This window comes from Felis catus, chromosome D3, assembly GCF_018350175.1.
Source record: "Felis catus isolate Fca126 chromosome D3, F.catus_Fca126_mat1.0, whole genome shotgun sequence".
NCBI classification, from domain to species: Eukaryota; Metazoa; Chordata; class Mammalia; order Carnivora; family Felidae; genus Felis; species Felis catus.
The window spans coordinates 92,499,952-92,511,276 of record NC_058379.1 but is presented as its reverse complement, the minus strand read 5'-3'; the positions used below and the strand labels follow the sequence as shown (position 1 = coordinate 92,511,276).

The 11,325-nt window shown below is 45.1% G+C and overlaps 1 long non-coding RNA gene across 1 annotated transcript; it reads right to left on the bottom strand.

The window, feature by feature from the left end:
- Nucleotides 1-4,048: 4,048 nt before the first annotated feature.
- On the bottom strand, nt 4,049-10,044 carry LOC123381348. Its single transcript, XR_006588244.1, has 3 exons — nt 9,931-10,044; nt 4,342-4,547; nt 4,049-4,214 (listed from the first exon to the last, which is right to left on the bottom strand). It is a non-coding gene; the product is annotated as an uncharacterized LOC123381348 (long non-coding RNA).
- Between the last annotated feature and the right edge of the window lie 1,281 nt (nt 10,045-11,325).

Sequence of the window (11,325 nt, the reverse complement as noted above, 5' to 3'; positions counted from 1 at the left end):
ATTATGTTGAGACCATTCCAGGTTGATGGTGGGCTTCAAACAGAATAACCCTTTCTTAAAATTTAAAAAAAGTTCTAAAAATAATAACAGAGCTAAAGCATTAACATTAGGTCTATTGCTCAGCACACACACACACACACACACACACACACAAATACAGAGCAAAGAATATAAATATAAATAATATATAAATATAAATACTGCAAAGAAACCACAAACCATCTTCTCTTGAATGATTATTTTAAAAATCTTGTAAAAATACAGCTCCTTTTTCTTTATATTGGACTATATCAAGTCAAGGGGAAAATGAAGCAATTCTCAAACAGAGCGGCAGAGCTTTATACATAACAATACTTATTTGTAATAGCAATAGACAAGACTCACTGTATCTCGCCAATGACAGTTCTATCAGTGGCTTTTTGGAATATAGGAGCCAATACAGACAGTCCCCAGCTACCATGGTTCAGCTTATGATTCTTCAGCGGATGCGAAAGCGATACAGTAGAACGACGTTGATCCTCTCCCGAGATGCTGGATGGCCGCAGGTCCCGGTCAGCCAGTGATCTCGAGGGTCACCAACCAAGACACTGACAACCATCTGTACCCACACACCCATGTATTTTTCACTGCCAGTACAGTTTTCAATGCATATTGAAATGTGAGCGAAATGAGGGATACTCAGTACGTTGAGATATTCAGGTGTCGTGGTAGACCATTTTGCTCACCTGGAGGCTATTGGCAGGAGTTCTGAGCAGGTTTAAGGGAGGCCAGGCTAATCTGGGGTGCTTGGTAGGTTAGGCAGAGCAAGTGCATTTTTGACTGATGATATTTTTAACTTACAAGGGGTTTAGCAGGACGCAGCCCCATCGTAAGTCAAGGACGATCTAGACTGTTTCCCAAAGCTGTCAGTGTTCTCCCTCAGAACTACTGTGTGTGTTTACGAGCCGGAGAACTTGTCTCCCTCTGTGTGGGGGACCCTGGGAGCTGATGTGTATCACACATGTGCAACTTGCAATCCTTTCTTCCTTTCCTAAAAATGATTCGCACTAGAGCCCCAGGCCCCAGTGTTGAAAACGAGGGCCTTTCTGCAATTGCACTTGATCCGGAGCTGCCGGGCTTCTGGAGTCAGTCAAGCCCCAACCCAAGGAACGCTCTCTGGTTTACCTTGCTCCTCTGGCAGGTCTGACGGGAGGCGGACAAGTCATTACAGGTGATGGAATAAGTGCAAATTGCACAAAAGATTCCATCCACGAGGAATAACCACATGTCTCCTACCTTCCTCTATGCGATTTCTGTAGCATTACAGCCTATGCTCACTCAAAACAACTGGTCTTTCTTCAGAAAGGTCAGAAATTCATGGATGTATTGTCGACATTGAAATTGCATGGAACATCTGGGTGGCTCAGTCGGTTGAGCATCCAGCTTCAGCTCTGATCATGATCTCACGGTTCATGGGTTTGAGCCCCGCGTCAGGCTCTGTGCTGACAGCTCAGAGCCTGGAGCCTACTTCGGATTCTGTGTCTCCCTCTCTCTCACCCTTCCCTGCTCATGCTCTGTCTCCCTCTCCCTCAGGAATAAATAAATATTAAAAAAAAAAGAAATTTCAAATATACATGTGCCTATTGAAGAAATCAAATATATGTGTGTGCTTAGTAAAAATCTACATTTATCTCAATACTAAAATCCAGAATATCCATTTTTTTTAATTTTTTTTCAACGTTTTTTTATTTATTTTTGGGACAGAGAGAGACAGAGCATGAACGGGGGAGAGAGAGAGGGAGACACAGAATCGGAAACAGGCTCCAGGCTCCGAGCCATCAGCCCAGAGTCCGACGCGGGGCTCGAACTCACGGACCACGAGATCGTGACCTGGCTGAAGTCGGACGCTTAACCGACTGCGCCACCCAGGTGTCCCCCAGAATATCCATTTTAACTTACAGTTATTTTTCCAAATGTGTCATATTTTCTTACCACCTCTTTTTAAAAGGTAAATGAGGGGCGCCTGGGTGGCTCAGTCGGTTAAGCGGCCAACTTCAGCTCAGGTCATGATCTCACGGTCTGTGGGTTCGAGCCCCGCGTCGGGCTCTGGGCTGACAGCTCAGAGCCTGGAGCTGCTTCGGATTCTGTGTCTCCCTCTCTCTCTGCCCCTTCCCCGCTCATGCTCTGTCTCTCTCTGTCTCTCAAAAATGAATAAACGTTAAAAAAAAAATTAAAAGGCAAACGAGGCCATTTACATTTTGAACTTAAGTGAAGCTTGGTTTTTAGATTTCCATGAAAATTGACCTGAATTTTGAAAGGTCGAGGGCAGCAAAGTCATGGCTGATGACACTGGATGAAGATCCCAGGGCTGTTGAAAGAAGGAATCGTTGACGGGTATTTGTGACGTACCAGGGTGTTTTCTAACAAATGGCAAGTGTTTTGAATGCCTTGGTGCTTCCACCTAAGGGCCGATTCAGTTGTAGTTCTCTGCGCCAAAGGGTGCCCTCTCCAAGCACACAACTGGCTACGTTTGGGCTCTGTTAACAACAACAAAAATAATAGCCAGTTACAGACCTTACTGGCCTCAGCAATGGCACCAAAGGGCTTTCATCAGAAACTACAAGCAGCAGCAGGGTTGATGGCCTCCGAATTCACTTCACGCCCATTGAAGGGCCCCATCAGAAGCGGTCTTTTCATGTAAAATGAAGCATTGAGTCCGCATCCCCACCCCTCCCCTCATCCTCCACCTGCAGGGGTGGCCCTGGACCTCGGTGGCACTCAGTTCCGGCACGAGGATGGTCGGACACTCACCCAGCCAGCCGATGGCTATGCTGATGTGCTGTTAGACTCAGAAATATACCCTGCGCGAACGGCAGAAGCCCCAGGTACTGTCACATTATGATGTTGAAACGGAGCTGTGTGAATCCTAAACAACTTGGCTAGCGCTCAACTCAGTCACTAGCTATGGACAAAACACAGCCCAGACAAGCCATTAAAAACACATAAATGTAATGATTTGGGTACTCCTCTCACATGCTTAGCGAGAACTCAACAGACCTCTCGGCCACAGAAGCTCCCCGCGGCACACTTCGAAGCAAAGGACCCCGTTTTCATTTGCATGTGGCCCAAGAAGAAGAAAATTTAAATCTTAACTTTCCTCTTCTCAAAATCAAGATTGTGGGTTTTATCCAGCAGCGTGATTTTTGGTCTCTTCCGTATTTCAAAGAATGGGAGAATAAACACGCACGAAGACCCGGCTGGACCGTGGCCCAGTTTCTAAGACCCAAGTCTTAGGCAACGGGTTGGGCATCCAGGACCAGTGGTCAACCTTTCCTCGGCCTTATTTTCCCGTGTAAATAGGGTCTAACAGGCTTGCCCACTTCCGGAGTTTGCAGTGGGATGGACATGACAGTGTCTGGAAAGTACGCAACAACATCTCTAGGTCCAGGTGGGGCCTCGGTCACCGGCGGCCGGTTTACTGTCGAGGTTGTTATGCTTGAGGGAGAACTGCTTATTCTTGGACGAAATCCCCTGCCCCTCGGTGCTCGCAATGGCCCAGACTCAAGAGCGAGAATGGGCACATTTCTTCCGTAAAGGGCCGGATACCAACTATTTTAGGTTTGGCGGGTCATATAGTCTCTGTCGCAACTACTCAATCATGATGTCAGAGTGAAAGCAGCCATCGACCCTGTGCCAATGAGTGAGCAAGGCTGTGTTCCAATAAAGCTTTATTTACAGAAATAGGCAGCGAGCTAGATTTGGCTCGAGAGCCATAGCTTGCTCACTGGGCTCAGAGTATTTGGTCCCAATTGTCAGGCTGTGACTCAATTGAAGTGTTTTGCTTTTTGCCTTGGAAGACATGGTCACCGGCATTATGGGAAAAATGATTTCCACAGCCACCCTCACATTTGCAATTCTTACCACGAAGTAAAACTTCAATAGCCTATATATTCTTGAAGGTAAGGAAAACAGCTAACACGTATTTGAATAGAGAACGGAAGTTCTTATTTTTGAATAATTGTATGCACATACAATTTCTGATTCTCTTCACATTCTCAGAGACAGAGAAAGAGAGAGATTGGAAATACATATAACAAATTGAAAATAATCTAGATAAAATAATGAGAGACCAAAGCAATTTGAGTCAAGGATCTTTGATCACACTCCAGATGGCTGATGCTGTTGAAGATACTGGGCCCGTGATGGAGCCGATTTGGGTTCTCTTAGCAGATCTGCTGAGATCACAAAACACAGTGATAGAGTGTTAGAAATATTCACATATTTGTCTTTGAAACAAAGATGTGTCTCAACTACCCCCTTCAGTCAGAAATCTCCGTTCAAATGCTCAAGACGCAAGCCTACCACTGCATGGTAGCAGGTGCAGAGCTGGGGGGCGGGGGGCGGAGCTCTTCCCAGCGGCTCTGGAAGCCTCCGTGGGAGGTCTTCCTCCGGGTCGCTCTCTCCCTCCTTTCTCTTTCCAGCCTTCTCCGTACTCTTTCTTTCTGGAAATTTGGTGAGGGATTCTGTCAGCCCTTTACTGAGCTCGATTCGTGTAATCCTGATTGATACTGAAAATCATCATTATTAGTAAATAATATTATTAGTACATATTATTATTAGTAAATATTATTAGTAAATAATAATTTGAAACTCATGTCAAAAGGAAGAAATAGAAGAGGAAGTCTGTAACGTCATCTGTAAAAGCCATCTTTTTCCTTTAATACCTGCAGGTATCGATCTCTGGGTATTTAATAGACAATAGCTAGCTAGCTAGAAATAGAATATATACAGATGTAGATATATCTATGTAACTGTATATCTGTGTGTATTTGTGTGTGCGTGTGTGTGTGTGTGTGCGCGCGCGTGTGTATAAGACAAGAGTATTTGCTATCCTTATTTGCATCTTCTCTTTTAGGTTTAGTTGGAAGCTGTTTTTTAACAGTTTCCTAAACATAAGAAAAGTAAACAAATAAAACAGCAAATAAATAAAATGTTTTTCAGGGTCAGCTCTTCTCCTCATTTTAGTAGACACAGTACTGTACATTTGCTAGTACTTATTTAATGCTTCTAATTAAGTGAAATGCTTTTGCTAATTCTGAATCTTCATTTACTGTAATTGTGGACCTAAACACTCCCAGTAGGATTCCTTTTGAGATGGTTTTAAATTCACTGTGATTGGGCACATGGTAGCTATAGGAATAACCTGTTTAATTCTTCAGCCATGTAGGCTCATTGCAAAAGTTGATCCATTTCCGTAAGTGCTCTCTCCCTCTCTCTGGAGGCAGTCCTTGACACATCAAATGAACTATCTTCTTCCACAATAAATACGAAATAATTGCATTTCAATCCCTATGTCGCTATACATCTATGCAAAAATTACTGTGGGAGTTTGCTAGGCTTGTGATCATTGTATCCCTTTTATTGCCCAAGACTGGAAGCCAGTGAGCTTCCTGACCTTTTTGAAGCTAGGCCCCCTCCCGACGGGAAGACGCGTCTGTCCACAGAGGTGTTTCTATAGGCGTTCCCATCCTTTTCCCAGTACGCAACTACACGTGATGCCTACTGTGATGCCCTTGTCCCTGAGGACACTTCATATTTTCTTGAAATTTTTGTACGGTGAAGCTGTTTACCTTGTTTTGCAATTCTTCTCTAGCTTGGAAGCGTGAGTGGGTGTAGAAGTTGGCCCCTCTATTAGGTGAGAGACGACTTTAGAACGGACCCAGCGTGTGCACCGACCAAAGTCAATCTAAGCGAGGAACATTTCCCCCTGTCGAAGACACGGCCTAGAGAGACGCCAGAGACCATGCAGCAGAAACGTCCCCGGGACAGAACGCTTGTGGGTGAAACACAGAGTCAGCCAGCAGGGACACTGCGCCGCGGAAGGTCCACCAGGGGACCCGTCCAAGCCCGGAGGTCTGCGGGGCCAGAGGGGGCGGGGGACGGGGTGCCGGCCACATATACATCAATCTGATGTACTATAGTGGAAAGGTGTACCTAATGAAATAAAATACATGTGGGGAATGGCTGAAATACCATAAATGAGCAGCACAGACAGGACTGTGTCTCGATGTCGGGTTTAGAGGTGGCTCCTTTGTTCTCCATCGGTTCCTGCGTTTTCTACACTGTCTGCAGCAGGTACATTCATTATTTTCATAAGAAACAGTGACAGTAATACGGACATAATATATAAAACAGTGTGGTATTGGTAACCAAAAGAAAAAAAAAAGGAGAAATCAATTAAAAACACAGACAATCCTGAGCGAGGCCTCATTTTATACAAACATCTTAAGTATACATTAATCGGTGCTTCTGATGAGGGAGGGGGGAGGTCGTCTAGGAGCTATTTCTGATCAAACTGGTTATTTCTGTGACGAACCAAAGACTATATCCTCACCCATCATACTCTAAAACAGTGTCCTGGCACATTAGGAAATGAAGGTGAAAAAGAATATTATCCAGAAAAAGAACATATTTGATGGGCAGGGAAATAGGGAAATGTTTTGAATGCACCGTGGGGAAGAGACTCGAAAATCAAAGAAGATACACGCAGGTAGCTGCAGTCCCGGTTCTGAAAGCCATAAATAAAGCGTGAAGTTTACAAAGAAGACAGATACACATTTTAATCTATATGCTAGACAAAGGGCTACTATTTACATTTTTTTTTTCAAAGCTACTACTAATCATGACAATAGGAACAGACAGCAACATGGGTAGAAGGCGTTAACATCCAATCCAAAGAGAAGTGCCAGGACACAGAATATTGACACGTTGCAAACTTCCCCACGTCTGGGTGAGCCCCAGCAGGGCTCCCCTGATGGCTCAAGACAAGCCCGGCCCCTGCTCTGCCCTCTGCTACCTGGACACGGCCTGTCCCCTGGCCCATGGCTGAACAGGGCGAGGGGCTAGAGGAGTCCCCAGTGCTAGAAATTTAAAGCTTGCTTTTCTATAGCCTTTATTGTGGAATGACAGCTTGGCTATTTACAAAATCCTCGGTTCGCTCGTTCTTTTTCTCCTTGATTTTTCTGAAAATAGGGCTTTATTATTATGAATACTGCTATTGCCATTATTTGTATCGTTTCGCTTCTGTGTTGCTTTTGAGAGGTCTGACACCAACACCCTTGGAAGGTGTTTGATTTCTCTGCTTCAAAGCCCTAGGGACATTTCAATCTTCAATATCTAATACTTTTATCAGGCGATGTCTCCACGAGGATCATTCTGGGTCAATTACACCTGGTACCTGGTAGATCGGCTCAGTGTATGACTCATCGTCTCCATTTCCGGGCTGTCTTCTTCCATTGAGCGTGCGCGGGCTAATCTCGCCCCCTCCCCTGGTTCGCCTTCTCCAGCTGCACCTGCTGTGTCCTTCAGCCACTTGCTGTCTGACACCTGTTACCTTCCATTTCATTTTATTTCCTTTGTGTTCGTTCTGCGTCCAATATCTCTTATCATTTTCATTTGAATTTACTCCTTGTTACCGTGTAAATTGGCTCTTTGTCTCTGAGACGCTTCTGTATTTTTCTTCTCTTCCTCTCCTTCAATGATTTTTCCCCTTCTTCCCTTAGCTTATCCATTTTTGTTTTTATTGTTTGAAGTTTTGATGCATTAAAAAAATCTTGCAACATGTTTTTGAGGATATTTAATGGAGTTTGGAGTATTTGCATTATACTTTTCTGTTGCCTTTTTTTTTTTTCTTTTCTTGAAGGGAGGAAACTGGGAGTGCCTGAAACGTTTCGGTTTTCATTTTCTGTGTTCTTCCGAGAGTGGGTCTGCAATTTGTGATTGCCTGTGTGTAAGCATTTTGTGATGCAGTCTCCACCGCGGTGGTCGAGAGTCTGGTCCGGGTCTCCTTTGCAGAGCAGCTCAGGGTGGGGGAGGGGACAGAGGGTCCTGTCACGGGACTGTCCCTGTTGTGCAGGGTCCTGGGATTCCCCTGGGCCCACGCTGCCTTCCTTTCACCCCCAAATCTCCAAAGGGCCCCCCTCCCCGCCCTGGAGGGAGCCTTCCTAACCCTCCAACCCATTCCTCAGCTTCTCCCCTACAGTGCTCCATCTTCTAGAACCCTCCCTGGGTAATTTCTTTCTTGAGATTCTCAGGGTGATTTTAGCTCACTCTGTGGTAAAGACTTTTACTCAAAGCAGTACCTTTTCTCACTTCTGGGAAGTTTTCCACGACCTCAAACTCTCCCCCAAAGGCTTTCCATGCAAGCTCCAGAGAGAACTCTCCCTCCAAAGGGTGTCATCCACTACGGGTGTTTTGAAGATTGTCATATCCTCTTTTCCTAATTATGGTCTCTGGTTTCACTTGCTTTACTTCCGATCCGTACAGTGTCTTGACAGACGGGGTTAGGTGGCCGCCATTACCTCAGCTACCCTGACGTCCCCTGAAAGTCAATTTCTGAATGGATCAAACTCTATGACATTTATTGGCAGTCCCAGAGGTGACTACCTTAGGAGAGTAAAGCTTCTCCAGGGTGAACATAAGTAAAACTAAGTAGGGCAGTTCTTTAAGAAAGGTTACTTCATTTGGCATATGGTCACTAGTGCATAAATTATGTAAAACTTCAATTACTGCAATAAATTAGAGATCTAGGCAAAATGAAAGAAGAATAAATTTCACGACAGGCACGCATAGAATATGTACGACCTGTGAGTTCCATATGTCATTATGTTTCCATCCTACCGAAGATCTCCGGACACCTGTGCAGGCCCAGTGATGATTAAATGTGGCCCTTTTTATACTGGGCCCAGTTCCGTTTTCGAAGAATCATAACTTTGTATGCTTTCCATACGTGTGTTTTTTGAGACCTTGAGAATAAAGCATGTTTATCTGACCAAGTGTTAAGAACATTTGTAATTCTTGAATGTACCGACGGAGGAAGCATCCTGCCCCACACGTTGAAGGGGACATCTGAGCCCACGGCAAGCACACAACTCAGTTCCTCGGGGCCAGAATGAAGCCAGGTGTGGTCACCACCAGCTCAGATCACCGGAACGGGGATCATCGCTCCCCTGACTGCCAGCCTGGGTTATCTCATGTCCCAACGTTCCCCTTCCCACTCGCTCTGTCTCCCTGGGACGAACATCTCCCTTTTCTCCTTGTCCATGATCCCTACCCATGCGTCTGGCTCATGTGCCACTGCCCAAAGAGGGCTTCTGAACTCAGTCCTTTATTTTATTCTCTTGTGAGATCCATCACATTTTGTAGCTTTACACACTGAGTGTGCTTGGTAGTTTGACACCTGGCTCCCCTTCCGGACCGGAAGCCCAGGGTCCACCTTCCTCCTCACAGCCACCCTGTTACCCAGGACACCGTGACTGCTCGGTCAGCACCGATGGCATCAGAGAGTGAATGAATGAACCCCAGCCTCTTAACAGCTCTTCGAAAAGTGATCTTGGGAAAGTAATTTAACCTCTCAGATTCCGTGACCTCGGCTGTAATAGAAAGATAAAAAAAAAAAAAAGTGCCATCTTCATAAAGCCATTGTTCAGGATTAAGTAAAATTAAGGCATTCAAAGTGATTAATAATGCTGGTACACGGAGGCCAGAGACACTAAATATTGTTGTAATTGATAATTCCATTTTAAGCCCAGATTTTCTTCCTTCATCGTGCATATTTCAAGCCAATTTTGACTGGGGCCAGGAAGTATACGAAGGACACCCGTCACACAAGCCGGTGGATACAGGGGCCAAACCCAACTTTGTCAGAACCTGGAAGCAGTCTCTCATAGAAAGCCGGGAGCCCACGTTGCTTTCTGGGCTCTAGCTCCCCAGAAACCACAGGGTGCCCGCTTGGAATATCAGGACGGGCTTCCCCATCGCCCACTGAGCGTCTCCATCCTGGTCCCCGCTCTGGTGCTGGGCCATCCGGCACATCCCGCACACCTCGGAGAAAGGCTGTTTTTCTGCTTCTTCCCCACCCCCACCCTGTCCCCAAGCCCCTCAAGCTTCCACCTGGAGTCATCACTGCACCACACGGCAGGGGCAGGACGGCAGGACGGGTCTCTCACAGATGGCTGGCCTCCCCGCCTGACAACTGCACCCTCTGGGTGTGGCACGTCCCCTATGTTCCCGTGGCGACTGGATCTCTATTGCCAATTATGACTATACTCCTGGAGAAGGCCCCACCCATCAGGTTGACCTTCACGGTGCTTGCTGGTTCCACTTGGTTCTCTGCCTTTCTCTGTGGAGATCTGCAGGGCTGTTCTCTTCTCCCCCCCCCCCCGTGCTTTGGGGCTCACTTTGCAAGGAACGCAACTCTCTTCCTGCTTAGTTTTGAGACAACGCGTCTGTCCACTTCCCTCATTGGCTCGATTGGGCCACTAGACCACGAACCAGTCCAGTCGTCCCCGTAAAAGATGGAGTAATTATTTCATCTCCTAAAGTTTGGGGGCATTTTACATGTTCCCTAGAATAACCATTTTATGGTGTTTTCTTGCTGTTATTGTTAAATATTCATAAGACTCTGTCTCCTTACAGGATAATTCTATCACATTAATATGGTATGAACAGAAGAAAGCAGTAATTATGCTTTTATTCCCTTCTTTTTGCAATTTCCACTTCACTTGTTTGGAGAATAAAAGGAAATTGCCACATCTGAAACAATATTATTTCATTTCTAAACAAGGGCGAGCACAAGGAGCCCACCCAGGGTGGCAGGTTAAAACAGATTGTCCTCCTCCACTTCCTGTGGAAGAGACCCCATCTTTGTATCGTCTTGTAAACTAGATGAAATTAGCACAGAGATAAAACTAGTAAATAGACAAAAGCTAGAGATTTTTTTTTCAGTTAAAACAAACAAAGAAACAAGAAGACACCTCTTCATCAGAAGACATTTACTTGGAGCTCCTTTCAGCGATAACAGAGGACTGAGACATTTTCAAGTTATTGGCACAAATCATCTCAATCTCTGAATCCAAAGATTCACATTTTTCTTTTGGAAAAGGTTTCTTCTCTCTGGTTCCGTCTAGGAAACACAGACTCTGGCTTAGGACGACCCCGCTGCTCTGTGACAGGCCATCTGGTGCACATAGATGTGGGTATAAAAGGGCTCGGAATGAATTTTTATTGATGTTTTGTGCACCTGCTCAGTGTTCGATGAATACTCACTGGACAGATCTAAAAGGGTACATAGATGTTGATTTAAAAGTTTCCATCTTTCTAGGAGGGGCCCTTACTAGTGTTAAAATATGTTGAGTTTGAAAACATATTCTGAAATGTATTTAACTGAAGCTATTACGTGGTTGGATATGTTTCCAGTTTAAACATATTTTAAATATTTCTTTGAAATAACGGTAAAATATCTGATTTGCTTGAAGAAGTGTATTCTTTTTACAGAAATAGTATCAA